We start from the raw sequence: 12,163 nt of genomic DNA, 5'->3' as shown, positions 1-12,163 counted from the left end.
TTATAATAACTAAGTATAAGAAATAAATAAACTTATCCATTACCAATACGGAGTGTTAAATTAACTTATCCATTACCAATACGGAGTGTTAAATTCGAAATAAACCCCGACATAACAAACCACTACAAGTTCTTTTTTTTAATTTTCACACAATAATGATGAAAGAAAATTAATTTTCATTTAATTTCTATGCATATTTCTAATAAAACAGTTTAACGAAAGTATTTTACTATTTATTATAAAATATTAGTAAGTGTGCATTTTATGTTCACATTAAGATAAAAATATTTAAAACATAAACATAAGGCGCTACATGATAATAATCATATCCCAAATAAATTTATGTTTTTAAGGTCATTTAAATTCTGAAGAAAATATTCATATATTCTATACATAATCAACACAAATAAAATAAATGTTTTTAATATTTATATTATGTAAAAATTTATAATATTCATCAAGCAGATGAACTAAAAATGTATAGCATACATCTCGTTTAAATCTTGCATTAATTCTGGTAAATAATCAAGTCTATTTCATTTCCTAACAATAATAAATTATGTAAACAACTTGTACTTCCTTTAATTAAACTTAGCTAATATTTTTAAATACTTTAGTATTTATATATAAATATATTTTATAATCATAATATAAAATTAAAATTTTTCAATATTAAAATTTAAAAATTGTTAAAAATTATATAAAAACATATCTTCATAAGAAAAACGCATAAATCCGACAATGAATGCGCATGCACCCACTCTTATCAATAGATTTTTCGCTACTGATCACACACTAATGTACGTAAATTAATAATAAGTATTATTCACCACATACATTTAGAGCGGATGCGCGCACATCCTCCCTTATCAACAGATTTATTGTTACTAATCAATTAGAAATGCATGCAAGGCAATGATACGTACCACACATTTAAAGGGAATGCGTGTACACCCTTCCTCATCAACATATTTTTTGGCACTAAATTTAAAAATTAAGTCTTCGCAGAGAAACACAATTTATCATGGATCACTTAAGTGCTGCCGTATAAAAAAGTGAATTGGTAGTAACTTCAATCTTTGTTATTAATTTCACATCAAAACGGTATTTAATGCTATTATATCAAAATTGATTTTGAAATAATGTTTTACACTCTCAAAAAATATTTAAGAAAATATAACTCATTAAATAAGAAATATTCAAAACTGTTTGATTTTATTTAATTAAAAAATTTGCTTCTACAAAAGTTTGTTGCCGAACGTAATAAATTAAAATACTATAAAATTCATATGAAAATAGCAACAAAAATTAATTTACTGAATATATATTACATTATTAAACAAACTAAACTGATTTAAATTAATTGATTCAAATTATTATATATTAATTTATAAATTTATTTATCATATATTACTTGTTACAATATATATTTTGTTTACGTAATGTAATATTATTAACCAAATAAGGAAGCATAAGTTTTTTATATTACTAAAAAGTTAACATATGATTAACAAGTAGCAGCAAATTATTATAATGCAACCCCAAAAAGAGAGCAATTTGATGTTATCGTGGTAAGATCACATGTATTTAATACGTGTGCCGAAATGTTATAAAAAATAAGTTTTCAAAAACAATTTCAAATGCACTCTCACGAAGTGGGCGGAGTTTCCGTTCTTGTAAAGATATTCTTTGGTTGAGAGTATTTTTTGCTACTCTGAAAGAAAAAATTACGGCTATTATTAATATATATACTTAAATCTTCAATTTGTAATCACATATATTATTATTTTTTTTTTCTTTTATAATTAACTAATTTCAAATTTTTATTTTTTTTTTGTCACAAAAATATTTGTATTAATTAAACATATTATTAAATATTATTCAATAATTCATATTTACAAAGTTCTTAATAAGACTTACGTACGTTCGGCATCAAAGTCTGCAACTGTGGTCACTATTTTATTTAAAATATAAAGAAAATAATTTTTTACAACTTTTATTTTATTTAATACTTTAATTTTACTTCAATTAAGAGAAAATAGTTTTTCACAACTTTTTATTTTATTTAATACTTTTACTTTCACTAGTTTTTCACAATTTCAAAATCATCACGAACCGCGAAATGCTTCCTTATATATCTGCTGTGTTATACTACGTTTACATTGTGAGATTAAGAGAACGAGATTAAGTTAATCTGCATTTTTAATCTCCACCGTTTACATTATATATTGGAAATTAATTTTGACATTCCTCTTGTTGCGTTTTGGTTTCTGTGTTTCATAAATTTCTGTAAATAAAGCATTTATTTCAAATAAATGCAATTATTGCAATAATTTACAATAATTTAACAAATTTTAGTAATAATTATGTATAAAACTATTATTAAACAAATTTAATAGAAATTTCAATCACTTTAGAATTTTCAAATTTTCAATATTTGTTTCGAATAGATTTTGACATATATCTTTAAAATCGTAAAAACATCTCATTAAGACATTTCTTCTAAGATCGTAAAAAATATACGACATTAAGACATTTTCAGAGTCGCATAGAGATATAATCATCATTTTGAAGAAGTTTAAAACTAATCTCAACGAAAAAAAGAATAACTTTTGTATTGAAAATCTGAGATTAACAACAAGGTTAGCACTTTAATCTTGATTTTTGCTTTAATTTACTTTTATTCACTCAATGTAAACGCCTTATTAGCCCATAATTTCTCGTATTGTTACTCTTAGGTCGAGTGCGAGTTCGAGTAAAGTTATGGTTGATTGAGGGAAATAGTAAATTATGTTGATATGGCAGCGAATGTTGGTATTTACCAGAATTTTGAGTAGAGTAAATTAGATAAGAATTAGGTGAATTAGATGTTACCGTTGTGAAAATTTTATAAGATGTTTAAATTTGAAAACTCTTAACCAAATATAATAAATAAGTGCAATAAATTGATAAATAAATATTTACATAAATGCAGTGAAAAAATACCTAGGAAACTTCAATTTATTCGAACTGGCACACGGTCTTAATAAAACCTTGGCGGCCAGAGTCCAATATGTGCTGTTTTCTAGTTACTAGTTTATATATTGTATGATTCGAATTAATTTGTATAGTTTGGCAGCACTCTTTTTATTTTCTTAATTTTCTTCGTCCAGATCATCTAAAGCTTTTGCCACATTTTGCTTTCGCTGAAAAATCAAGCCAAACAAAAGAAATGAAAAAGCTTTTGTGCTTTTATTTAAAACTAAAGAAGACAAGGCAGAGAAGAGAAACAAAACAAACACGGAGGGATCTTCAATAGAAAATCATCTGAGGAAAGGTTGTACTGATTAGGGTTACCATTTTAAAATTTATTTTATTTTCTTTTAATATTTATTTTTCAACATACATCTTTATTTATCATCCAGATTTTTCCTCTAACTAATCCCGCATGACACATCACTTGTAAAGTTTATGCTTCTACTCCCCAGACTATCATACCGTTTTGAGCAGCACGATAGTTCGTGTCTCCCACTAAGTTAGGAAAGTCCGGCAAGATGTCTAGCAGTGCTGGTTCTAACTTGCCTAGTTGATCAATGCTTAAAAGTATTTCTTGCTACTTGTATATTTATAAAGTTAAAAAAAAATTAATCGCGGAACAACAAAATAATAAAATTTAATAGGTTTCAACTTATGCCTGAAATAGTTCTATCCTATGATACTAATACGGTCGTAACACTTGTACCACCCCTTTTAGTCAAAAATCCAGTCCTCTTAACCAGTCATTATATTTTCCTGGTTTTATTCTTTTATATAAAATTTAATTTTTAACACTCCTTAATTTTTTTTACTTTTAAATTTAATTAAAATTTTTTGATTTATTTAATATATAAAGAATGATATAATTATGTTTACACATGTATATATGTCAAAAATTATATGTAGACAATAATTCAAGAATTGGAAAAAAAGAAAAATTTCAGCTTCTCATTATGAAATTTTAAACATTATTAGCATTTCTTATAATTATTTATTCATTTTAATTTTCAATTTATATTAATTATTTATTTTTATACAATATATAATTTGCTTGCATTTTTCCTATTTGTCAAAACATCACTCATGACGGATTGCAACAGTGATGCCAATCTCTCGCAGAGTCAACATAGATCAGCATGCATTTTTTGCCATACTTGCTAGCCACCGAAAAGGCCAACCGCTTCTTTTCCTTTCGTTCATTCTAAAAGATTAGTATAACTTTTCCTTCTTATAAATTAATTTTGCAAGGATTTTATTAATTAATTTACTATTTTAAATGCTCTGGCAGCATTGCTTTTCCAGATCGCCTATTTCGTTTAAAGCTTTCGATGCATCACCAAAACAAAAAAAGTATAAAAGCTTTTCACTCATTTTTTTGTTTTGCATGTGCGAGCAATGCACGTTGCAAATTTCTTTAGTCATAAAAATAATTATAATAAAATTAAAGAGTAAAATTATATAAAAATATAATAAATAAAAAGTGATCTAGTTTTTTTTATATATAATAAGAAGAATTAAGTGATCTGATGCGAATGATGATAGTGAGGTCCGCGCCCACCTTAGGAAAGACACACAGCTGGTGCAAACAGACGCTGCGAGGAGTCCTTCTGGACATTACGGGAAATTCAGGTTAACGTCTTGAATTTTTGTTTTGTTATTATTGTTTTCCACACAGGCCTACATAACAGGCTATATTAGCTGTATATATATAAATAGGAAATAATATAAAGCCACTGTTGAGAGTCAAAGCCTGTTTTAGAATATAAAGCATTAAATGCTGAATAGAATTTATTATAATTGTAATTATTTTATTTTTAATATTATTTATATTTTTAAAGTTCTGCAAAACGCTTGTCAATGTACATTGTTAAAGTGCCGGACCGGACCGGACCATCTGTTTAATCATTGAAACCATTGAAAATATTTCTACCATCCTTTAAATTAGTTTATAACAAAACAAGAATTAAATTAAGTATACATAAGTCTTCTAACTACAGATTTTTGTAAATTTCTATTTTAATTTGCAATTTTGTTAGCAGGTAGCAGTTAGCAGTTAGCAGCTAACAGCTAGGACATAATTTTAAAATCTGATCAAACTAACTACAAATCAAATTTATAAATTTATGCATTCATATGAAATTCATATCAAATGTCGATTTCATTGTATTTCATTGTATTTCATTGTATTTGATTGTTTCAAACAATTAAAAGATAGAAAGGCTATATTGGGTGTATATATATATATTAGTAGGAAAGTAGGAAAGTAGGAAAGCAGGAAAGCAGGAAATAATAAATAGCTACTGTTGAGAGTCAAACATGTTTTGCAATATAAATCATTAAATGATGAATAGAATTTATTATAATTGTAATTATTTTATTTTTAATATTATTTATATTTTTAAAGTTCTGCAAAACGCTTGTCGTAATGTACATTGTAAAGTGGACCGGACCGGACCGGACCATCTGTTTTATCATTTGGAAACTCATTTGGAAATTATTTCTACCATCCTTAAATTAGTTTATAACAAAACAAAAGTTAAAAGTATAAATAAGTCTTCTAACTACAGATTTGTTTTGTAATTTCACAATTTTATAATTTTGCAATTTTGTTAGCAGTTAGCAGTTAGCAGTTAGCAGTTAGCAGCTAACAGCTAACAGCTAGGACATAATTTTAAAATCTGATCAAACTACAAATCAAATTTATAAATTTATGCATTCATATGAAATTGATATCAAATGTCGATTTCATTGTATTTCATTGTATTTCATTGTATTTGATTGTTTCAAACAATTAAAAGATAGAAAGGCTATATTGGGTGTATATATATATATTAGTAGGAAAGTAGGAAAGTAGGAAAGCAGGAAAGCAGGAAATAATAAATAGCTACTGTTGAGAGTCAAACATGTTTTGCAATATAAATCATTAAATGATGAATAGAATTTATTATAATTGTAATTATTTTATTTTTAATATTATTTATATTTTTAAAGTTCTGCAAAACGCTTGTCGTAATGTACATTGTAAAGTGGACCGGACCGGACCGGACCATCTGTTTTATCATTTGGAAACTCATTTGGAAATTATTTCTACCATCCTTAAATTAGTTTATAACAAAACAAAAGTTAAAAGTATAAATAAGTCTTCTAACTACAGATTTGTTTTGTAATTTCACAATTTTATAATTTTGCAATTTTGTTAGCAGTTAGCAGTTAGCAGTTAGCAGTTAGCAGCTAACAGCTAACAGCTAGGACATAATTTTAAAATCTGATCAAACTACAAATCAAATTTATAAATTTATGCATTCATATGAAATTGATATCAAATGTCGATTTCATTGTATTTCATTGTATTTCATTGTATTTCATTGTATTTGATTGTTTCAAACAATTAAAAGATAGAAAGGCTATATTGGGTGTATATATATATATTAGTCGGAAAGTAGGAAAGTAGGAAAGCAGGAAATAATAAATAGCTACTGTTGAGAGTCAAAGCCTGTTTTGCAATATAAAGCATTAAATGATGAATAGAATTTATATACTTGTAATTATTTTATTTTTAATATTATTTATATTTTTAAAGTTCTGCAAAACGCTTGTCGTAATGTTCATTGTAAAGTGGACCGGACCGGACCGGACCATCTGTTTTATCATTCGGAAACTCATTTGGAAAATATTTCTACCATCCTTAAATTAGTTTATAACAAAACAAAAGTTAAAAGTATAAATAAGTCTTCTAACTACAGATTTGTTTTGTAATTTCACAATTTTATAATTTTGCAATTTTGTTAGCAGTTAGCAGTTAGCAGTTAGCAGTTAGCAGCTAACAGCTAACAGCTAGGACATAATTTTAAAATCTGATCAAACTAACTACAAATCAAATTTATAAATTTATGCATTCATATGAAATTGATATCAAATGTCGATTTCATTGTATTTCATTGTATTTCATTGTATTTCATTGTATTTGATTGTTTCAAACAATTAAAAGATAGAAAGGCTATATTGGGTGTATATATATATATTAGTAGGAAAGTAGGAAAGTAGGAAAGTAGGAAATCAGGAAATAATAAATAGCTACTGTTGAGAGTCAAAGCCTGTTTTGCAATATAAATCATTAAATGATGAATAGAATTTATTATAATTGTAATTATTTTATTTTTAATATTATTTATATTTTTAAAGTTCTGCAAAACGCTTGTCGTAATGTACATTGTAAAGTGGACCGGACCGGACCGGACTGGACCGGACCATCTGTTTTATCATTTGGAAACTCATTTGGAAATTATTTCTACCATCCTTAAATTAGTTTATAACAAAACAAAAGTTAAAAGTATAAATAAGTCTTCTAACTACAGATTTGTTTTGTAATTTCACAATTTTATAATTTTGCAATTTTGTTAGCAGTTAGCAGTTAGCAGTTAGCAGTTAGCAGCTAACAGCTAACAGCTAGGACATAATTTTAAAATCTGATCAAACTACAAATCAAATTTATAAATTTATGCATTCATATGAAATTGATATCAAATGTCGATTTCATTGTATTTCATTGTATTTCATTGTAATGTTCTTGTTATTTGAGTGGTTTCAAACAATTAAAAGATAGAAAGGCTATATTGGGTGTATATATATATATTAGTAGGAAAGTAGGAAAGTAGGAAAGTAGGAAATCAGGAAATAATAAATAGCTACTGTTGAGAGTCAAAGCCTGTTTTGCAATATAAATCATTAAATGATGAATAGAATTTATTATAATTGTAATTATTTTATTTTTAATATTATTTATATTTTTAAAGTTCTGCAAAACGCTTGTCGTAATGTACATTGTAAAGTGGACCGGACCGGACCGGACTGGACCGGACCATCTGTTTTATCATTTGGAAACTCATTTGGAAATTATTTCTACCATCCTTAAATTAGTTTATAACAAAACAAAAGTTAAAAGTATAAATAAGTCTTCTAACTACAGATTTGTTTTGTAATTTCACAATTTTATAATTTTGCAATTTTGTTAGCAGTTAGCAGTTAGCAGTTAGCAGTTAGCAGCTAACAGCTAACAGCTAGGACATAATTTTAAAATCTGATCAAACTACAAATCAAATTTATAAATTTATGCATTCATATGAAATTGATATCAAATGTCGATTTCATTGTATTTCATTGTATTTCATTGTATTTCATTGTATTTGATTGTTTCAAACAATTAAAAGATAGAAAGGCTAATGATGAATAGAATTTATTATAATTGTAATTATTTTATTTTTAATATTATTAATATTTTTAAAGTTCTGCAAAACGCTTGTCGTAATGTACATTGTAAAGTGGACCGGACCGGACCGGACTGGACCGGACAATGATGAATAGAATTTATTATAATTGTAATTATTTTATTTTTAATATTATTAATATTTTTAAAGTTCTGCAAAACGCTTGTCGTAATGTACATTGTAAAGTGGACCGGACCGGACCGGACTGGACCGGACCATCTGTTTTATCATTTGGAAACTCATTTGGAAAATATTTCTACCATCCTTAAATTAGTTTATAACAAAACAAAAGTTAAAAGTATAAATAAGTCTTCTAACTACAGATTTGTTTTGTAATTTTACAATTTTATAATTTTGCAATTTTGTTAGCAGTTAGCAGTTAGCAGTTAGCAGTTAGCAGCTAACAGCTAACAGCTAGGACATAATTTTAAAATCTGATCAAACTAACTACAAATCAAATTTATAAATTTATGCATTCATATGAAATTCATATCAAATGTCGATTTCATTGTATTTCATTGTATTTCATTGTATTTGATTGTTTCAAACAATTAAAAGATAGAAAGGCTATATTGGGTGTATATATATATATTAGTAGGAAAGTAGGAAATCAGGAAATAATAAATAGCTACTGTTGAGAGTCAAAGCCTGTTTTGCAATATAAATCATTAAATGATGAATAGAATTTATTATAATTGTAATTATTTTATTTTTAATATTATTTATATATTTAAAGTTCTGCAAAACGCTTGTCGTAATGTACATTGTAAAGTGGACCGGACCGGACCGGACTGGACCGGACCATCTGTTTTATCATTTGGAAACTCATTTGGAAAATATTTCTACCATCCTTAAATTAGTTTATAACAAAACAAAAGTTAAAATTATAAATAAGTCTTCTAACTACAGATTTGTTTTGTAATTTTACAATTTTATAATTTTGCAATTTTGTTAGCAGTTAGCAGTTAGCAGTTAGCAGCTAACAGCTAGGACATAATTTTAAAATCTGATCAAACTAACTACAAATCAAATTTATAAATTTATGCATTCATATGAAATTCATATCAAATGTCGATTTCATTGTATTTCATTGTATTTCATTGTATTTGATTGTTTCAAACAATTAAAAGATAGAAAGGCTATATTGGGTGTATATATATATATTAGTAGGAAAGTAGGAAAGTAGGAAAGCAGGAAAGCAGGAAATAATAAATAGCTACTGTTGAGAGTCAAACATGTTTTGCAATATAAATCATTAAATGATGAATAGAATTTATTATAATTGTAATTATTTTATTTTTAATATTATTTATATTTTTAAAGTTCTGCAAAACGCTTGTCGTAATGTACATTGTAAAGTGGACCGGACCGGACCGGACCATCTGTTTTATCATTTGGAAACTCATTTGGAAATTATTTCTACCATCCTTAAATTAGTTTATAACAAAACAAAAGTTAAAAGTATAAATAAGTCTTCTAACTACAGATTTGTTTTGTAATTTCACAATTTTATAATTTTGCAATTTTGTTAGCAGTTAGCAGTTAGCAGTTAGCAGTTAGCAGCTAACAGCTAACAGCTAGGACATAATTTTAAAATCTGATCAAACTACAAATCAAATTTATAAATTTATGCATTCATATGAAATTGATATCAAATGTCGATTTCATTGTATTTCATTGTATTTCATTGTATTTCATTGTTTCAAACAATTAAAAGATAGAAAGGCTATATTGGGTGTATATATATATATTAGTAGGAACGTAGGAAAGTAGGAAAGTAGGAAAGCAGGAAATAATAAATAGCTACTGTTGAGAGTCAAAGCTTGTTTTGCAATATAAATCATTAAATGATGAATAGAATTTATTATAATTGTAATTATTTTATTTTTAATATTATTTATATATTTAAAGTTCTGCAAAACGCTTGTCGTAATGTACATTGTAAAGTGGACCGGACCGGACCGGACCATCTGTTTTATCATTCGGAAACTCATTTGGAAAATATTTCTACCATCCTTAAATTAGTTTATAACAAAACAAAAGTTAAAAGTATAAATAAGTCTTCTAACTACAGATTTGTTTTGTAATTTTACAATTTTATAATTTTGCAATTTTGTTAGCAGTTAGCAGTTAGCAGTTAGCAGTTAGCAGTTAGCAGCTAACAGCTAACAGCTAGGACATAATTTTAAAATCTGATCAAACTAACTACAAATCAAATTTATAAATTTATGCATTCATATGAAATTGATATCAAATGTCGATTTCATTGTATTTCATTGTATTTCATTGTATTTGATTGTTTCAAACAATTAAAAGATAGAAAGGCTATATTGGGTGTATATATATATATTAGTAGGAAAGTAGGAAAGTAGGAAATCAGGAAATAATAAATAGCTACTGTTGAGAGTCAAAGCCTGTTTTGCAATATAAATCATTAAATGATGAATAGAATTTATTATAATTGTAATTATTTTATTTTTAATATTATTTATATATTTAAAGTTCTGCAAAACGCTTGTCGTAATGTACATTGTAAAGTGGACCGGACCGGACCGGACTGGACCGGACCATCTGTTTTATCATTTGGAAACTCATTTGGAAAATATTTCTACCATCCTTAAATTAGTTTATAACAAAACAAAAGTTAAAAGTATAAATAAGTCTTCTAACTACAGATTTGTTTTGTAATTTTACAATTTTATAATTTTGCAATTTTGTTAGCGTTAGGCAGTTAGCAGTTAGCAGTTCTAACAGCTAACAGCAGGACATAATTTTAAAATCTGATCAAACTAACTACAAATCAAATTTATAAATTTATGCATTCATATGAAATTCATATCAAATGTCGATTTCATTGTATTTCATTGTATTTCATTGTATTTGATTGTTTCAAACAATTAAAAGATAGAAAGGCTATATTGGGTGTATATATATATATTAGTAGGAAAGTAGGAAAGTAGGAAAGCAGGAAATAATAAATAGCTACTGTTGAGAGTCAAAGCCTGTTTTGCAATATAAAGCATTAAATGATGAATAGAATTTATTATAATTGTAATTATTTTATTTTTAATATTATTAATATATTTAAAGTTCTGCAAAACGCTTGTCGTAATGTACATTGTAAAGTGGACCGGACCGGACCGGACTGGACCGGACCATCTGTTTTATCATTTGGAAACTCATTTGGAAAATATTTCTACCATCCTTAAATTAGTTTACAACAAAACAAAAGTTAAAAGTATAAATAAGTCTTCTAACTACAGATTTGTTTTGTAATTTTACAATTTTATAATTTTGCAATTTTGTTAGAAGTTAGCAGTTAGCAGTTAGCAGTTAGCAGCTAACAGCTAGGACATAATTTTAAAATCTGATCAAACTAACTACAAATCAAATTTATAAATTTATGCATTCATATGAAATTCATATCAAATGTCGATTTCATTGTATTTCATTGTATTTCATTGTATTTGATTGTTTCAAACAATTAAAAGATAGAAAGGCTATATTGGGTGTATATATATATATTAGTAGGAAAGTAGGAAAGTAGGAAATCAGGAAATAATAAATAGCTACTGTTGAGAGTCAAAGCCTGTTTTGCAATATAAATCATTAAATGATGAATAGAATTTATTATAATTGTAATTATTTTATTTTTAATATTATTTATATATTTAAAGTTCTGCAAAACGCTTGTCGTAATGTACATTGTAAAGTGGACCGGACCGGACCGGACTGGACCGGACCATCTGTTTTATCATTTGGAAACTCATTTGGAAAATATTTCTACCATCCTTAAATTAGTTTACAACAAAACAAAAGTTAAAAGTATAAATAAGTCTTCTAACTACAGATTTGTTTTGTAATTTTACAATTTTATAATTTTG

Source organism: Teleopsis dalmanni, chromosome X (assembly GCF_002237135.1).
Source record: "Teleopsis dalmanni isolate 2A chromosome X, ASM223713v2, whole genome shotgun sequence".
Classification (NCBI taxonomy): Eukaryota; Metazoa; Arthropoda; class Insecta; order Diptera; family Diopsidae; genus Teleopsis; species Teleopsis dalmanni.
Note: the sequence above shows the minus strand (reverse complement) of the source record.